Below are 5,395 nucleotides of genomic sequence, written 5' to 3'. Positions count from 1 at the left end.
TCTTCTTTTTTGTTGTTGTTGTTTTGCCTCTTGTTCTGTCCCCTTTCTGGGAGCAAGGCGGCGGCCCGGGGTGGGGGTCACCCCCACCCTCAGCGCCCGCCGCGGTGCCTGGTGCCCCAGCCCGCACCGTGGGGCCTCCTCTTGTCCCAAGCCGCGACACCGCCGTCAAGCGGCAGCACGCGTGGCTTCTGGACTGTCAGGTCTCAGACCAAAGGTCTGCTCTGTGTGAACCGACACGCTGGAGGAAACCTTGAGAGTCTGAGAGGGGAGGGAGTTCCAGAAGAAGGCCAGGATGTCATTTTGAGGGAGTATGTGACCAGAACTCGTCCCGTTGCTTTTGGGGTTCTATGGGCTACACGTAGGAATCTTTGGTGGCGGCCGTCGCTAAGTGGCCTGCGGGGACGTGCCCCCGCTGTGCCGTGGGCGCCCAGCCTGGTGTCTTCTCTGAGGCCCCGCGGCTGCTTTTCCCCCCGCAAGGGGAGAGCCGCGGAGGTGGGGACCGCCTCCTCGTGGGGACGTACACCCAGCTCTCCACGTCGGATTCCGGGGCTCTCTGTCCTGCCAGAAGGCCCAGCTGGCCTGCGGGTCCTTAGAGTGGCAAAAACATCCGAAAACTGAGATTGAGGGTCCTGTGGGTGTCTGCACTTTTGTGCTGGGCACCCCAGGGAGGCCCGGGGGCTGGCTGGACAACGCGGTCTGCTGGGCAGGGGGTGGGAGGGGGGGCGTTGTTTGGAGGAGCAACTGATGCCCTTTGCACTTTGGGTAGCAAGAGTCTGAGGTGTCTCTGAGCCCTGCGCCATGTCCGGGGGGGGGGGCTGGGAGTCCGGGGGGGGGGGTGGAGGAGCAGGAGGAGGAGGTGGGAAGGGCCGTGGCCTGCAGTCGTGTTCCCGGGGTGGCTTCTTCCACAGGCTGCTTGGCCTGGGCTCCCTGCACCTGGGCCTTTGGAGGACTGGCCCTGTGCTTGCCAACACTTCCCCTGCAGGGACCCAGAGCTGGGAGGTTGCATCTCTCAGCCCTGGGTCGGGCAGAGCCCCAGCGGGCCATGCCCACAACCTCTCTCAGCACGGGTCCCCCAGAAGGCTCCTTTGGGACCAGGATTCTCTTGCGGGTGACTCTTTAAGGTCTGGCCCCTGGATGGAGGGGCACCAGGAGTAGAGGAGCAGGAAGGGGAAGGGGGTGGCCATGCGAGGGGACACTTTCAGGCCAAGTCCCAGCTTCAGCCTGATCCTCCTGGGAACCCCGCTCTGAGACAAGGAGCCGGGCTTCGCATTCCCACAGCAGCCAGTCGTGGGCTGAGGACACCTGGGGCGTTGGGAACTCCCTGGCTCCTCCTTGGCTTAACATCTGGAGCTGCTTGTGAATTGTGCCGCCACACACACCCGAGTGCCGGTGTCTTCCGCACAGACTGCGGGCCTCGCTCTTCTGAATGCCGCCAGCTCGCGACCCACCCACAGGTGAACCTGCTCAGGGTACTTTCTCTCAGGGGCAGACTCTGATCCGGGCGGGCTAACTGTGTCTCTGTTTGCTCGTTTCTTTCTTCCATTTCGGGAAAGTCTTCCTTTCTGGGTGTGGAAATCTCCTATGCCTTTCCTCGCCTATTCTGTCAGCTTTAAAATTCTCTTTCAGTTGCCACCCTCACAGATGGATTAGGAAACTCTTTCCGGTGCACTCATTAGTGAAATGACCTCAATGAAGCTGGAATCCAATATCTAATCGCCGATTTTTAGCGAGTCCACACGCCAGGGTGGTCGGGGTCCAATGCAGCCCCGGCCAGGCCCAGGCCCCTTGGACCGGGTCACAGGAGGACACAGAGGAGGGTCCCAGCCCCCAGGAAGCGGTGCCGGCAGTTCTCCACGGGCTTGGGCGTTTTCCAGAGGTAGGAGATGGAGGGGACTGATTTCTTCAGCGCCCCACAAACCACGCCACCCCACCCCACCCATGGGACACATCCCCAGAGAGAGACGCCCCATTCACTGGCTCCCCTCCCCCTTGCGCTGCGCCCCAGCCCTGGCCCGGGGGAATAGGCGGCAGCCCACCCACAGGGCGAGGGGGGGCGCAGCTGAAAGGGGTTGTGGGGGAGGGCGGCCCCTGGCTGGGGTCAAAGGGCGAGCGTCCGGCGCGCGTGCGCAGTCAGCGGTGGCGACGCGCTGGGGGTGGGCAGCGGGTAGGTGATGGAGGCCGGGGGAGGAGACGAGGGGGGCTGGAAGGGCTCCACCTTGGCGAGTCCAGCCATGGAGGCGCATCTTGTGTGAGTGTGAGTGAGTGTGAGTGTGTGTGTGTGTATAGAGAGACAGCCCCCCACCCCGCCCCTCCCCGCCCATCACCCCCTTCTGTCCCTGGGAGCCCACGGGGCCTGGGGCAGGAGGAGGCGGCAGGGAAGCACAGAGAGGCTGGGCTTCTTGAGCGGGGCAGGGGCGCCCTCCGCCGTCTAGGGCCACACCACCCTGAACGCCCCTGATCTCGTCTGGTCTCGGAAGCTAAGCAGGGTCGGGCCATCGTTAGTACCTGGATGGGAGACCGCCTGGGCATACCTGGTGCCACAGGCTTCTTCTTCTTCTTCTTTTTTTTTTTGCCTCTTGTTCTGACCCCTTTCTGGGAGCGCGGCGGCGGCCGGGGTGGGGGTCACCCCCACCCTCGGCGCCCGCCGTGGTGCCTGGCGCGCCAGCCCTCACCGTGGGGCCGCCTCTTGTCCCAAGCCACGACACCGCTGCCACGCGGCAGCATACGTGGCATCTGGACTCTCAGGTCTCAGACCAAAAGTCTGGCACCCTGTCTGACCGTCCCCCATGGGTGTGTGGACACACCCAGATCGACACAGCGCACGGCCTGCCCATCTCCCATGGGTGTGTGGAAACAGCTAGATCCACACAGAGCCCTGCCTTCCTGTCACCCACGGGTGAGTGGACACAGCCTGATCCACACTGCGCCCTGCCTGTGTCCCTTTGGTGTGTGGACACAGCCAGTTCCACACTGCGCCCTGCCTGCCCGTCTCCCGTGGGTGTGTGGACAAGGGAAGATCCACACTGCGCCTTACCTGCCGGTCATCCATGGATGAGTGGACACTGAAAGTTCCACACTGTGCCCTACCTTCCCGTCTCACGTGGGTGAGTAGACACAGCCACATCCACACTGCGCCCTGCCTGCCTGTCTCACGCAGGTGTTTGGACAAGCAAGATCCACACTGCGCTCTCCTGCCCGTCTCCCGTGGGTGAGTGGACATAGCCACATCCACACTGCGCCCTATGTGCCCGACTCCCGCGGGTGAGTGGACACAGTCAAATCTAAACTGTGCCCTACCTGCCCGTCTCCCGTGGGTGAGTGGACACAACCACATCCATACTGCCCCCTGCCTGCCCATCTCCCGTGGGTGTGTGGACACAGACTGATCCACACCGCGCCCAGCCTGCCCTTCTCCCGTGGGTGAGTGGACACAGCCAAATTTACTCTGCGCCCTGCTTGCCCATCTCCCGTGGGTGTGTGGACACAGCCAGTTCCACACTGCACCCTGCCTGTCCATCACCCCTGTGTGAGTGGACACAGCCAGAATCACACTGCGCCGTGCCTGCCCGTCCCCATGGGAGTGTGGACACAGCAAGATCCACACTGCACCCTGCCTGCCCGTCTCCCGTGGGTGTGTGGACACAGCCAGTTCCACACTGTGCCCTGCCTGCCCATCACCCATGGGTGAGTGGACACAGCCAGTTCCACAATGCGCCCTGCCTTCCCGTCTCCCATGGGTGTGTGGACACAGCCAGATCCACATGGCGCCCAGCCTGCCCGTCTCCCGTGGGTGTGTGGACACAGCCAGTTCCATAATGCGCCCTGCCTTCCCGTCTCCCGTGGGTGTGTGGACACAGCCAGTTCCAAACTGCGCCCTACAAGTCCATCACCCGTGGGTGAGTGGACACAGCCAGATTCACACTGCGCCGTGCCTGCCCGTCTCCCATGGGAGTGTGGACACAGCCAGATCCACACGGCTCCCAGCCTGCCCGTCTCCCGTGGGTGTGTTGACACAGCCACATCCACACAGCACCCTGCCTGCCCGTCTCCCATGGGTGAGTGGACACAGCCAGATCCACACAGCGCCCTGCCTGCCCGTCTCCGGTGAGTGTGTGGACACAGCCAGATCCAAACAGCGCCCTGCCTGCCCGTCTCCGGTGGGTGAGTGGACACAGCCACATCCACACAGCACCCTTTCTGACCATCTCCCATGGATGTGTGGACACAGCATGTTCCACACAGCGCCCTGCCTGCCCATCTGCCGTGGGTGAGTGGACAGAGCCAGATCCACATAGCGCCCTCTATGCCCGTCTCCCGTGAGTGTGTGTACACGGCAACATCCACACGGCGCCCAGCCTGCCCATCTCCCGTGCGTGAGTGGACACAGCCACATCCACACAGCGCCCTGCCTGCCCATCTACCGTGGGTCAGTGGAAACAGCCAGATCTACACTGCGCCCTGCCTGCCTGTCTCCCGTGGGTGAGTGGACACAGCCACATCCACACTGCAACCTGCCATCCCGTCTCCCGTGGGTGTGTGGACACGGCAAGATCCACACTGCGCCCTGCCTCCCCGTCTCCCGTGGCTGTGTGGACACGGCAAGATCGACACTGCGCCCTGCCTCCCTGTCTCCTGTGGGTGAGTGGACACAGCCAGTTCCACACAGCGCCCTGCCTGACCATATCCCATGGGTAAGTGGACACACCCAGATCCAAACAGCGCCCTGCCTTCCCGTCTCCAGTGGGTGTGTGGACAAAGCCAGATCCACACAGAGCTCTGCCTGCCCATCACCCATGGGTGAGTGGACACAGTCAGATCCACACTGCGCCCTGCCTGCCCGTCTCCCGTGGTTGAGTGGAAACAGCAGGATCCACACTGCGCGCTGCCTGCCCATCTCCTGTGGATGAGTGGACAGAGCCAGATACACACGGCGCCCAGCCTGCCCGTCTCCCATTGGTGAGTGGACACCGCCACATCCACAAAGCACCTTGCCTGACCATCTCCCATGGGTGTGTGGACACAGCAAGTTCCACACTGCGCTCTGCCTGCCCGTCTCCCGTGGGTGAGTGGACACAGCCACATCCACACTGCGCCCTGCCTCCCGTTTACCGTGGGTGTGTGGACACACCAGTTCCACACTGCACCCTGTCTGCCCGACACCCCTGGGTGAGTGGAACCAGCCAGTTCAACACTGGGCCCTGCCTGCCCGTCTCCCATGAGTGTGTGAACATGGCAAGATCCACACTGTGCCCTACCTGCCCGTCTCCTGTGGTTGAGTGGACACAGCCAGTTCCACACTGCACCCTGCCTGCCCGTCTCCTGTGGGTGAGTAGACACAGGCAGATCCACACAGCGCCCTGCCTGCCCGTCTCCCGTGGGTGAGTAGACACAGCCA

General features: G+C 63.2%; 1 pseudogene; it reads left to right on the top strand.

The window, feature by feature from the left end:
• The first annotated feature begins 2,426 nt into the window (after positions 1–2,426).
• On the top strand, positions 2,427–2,546 carry LOC142864600 (uncharacterized; annotated as a pseudogene).
• The last annotated feature ends 2,849 nt before the right edge of the window (positions 2,547–5,395 follow it).

Source organism: Microcebus murinus, chromosome 25 (assembly GCF_040939455.1).
Source record: "Microcebus murinus isolate Inina chromosome 25, M.murinus_Inina_mat1.0, whole genome shotgun sequence".
In the NCBI taxonomy this organism is placed as follows: domain Eukaryota; kingdom Metazoa; phylum Chordata; class Mammalia; order Primates; family Cheirogaleidae; genus Microcebus; species Microcebus murinus.
Note: the sequence above shows the minus strand (reverse complement) of the source record. Positions and strands in the feature narration are given on the sequence as shown.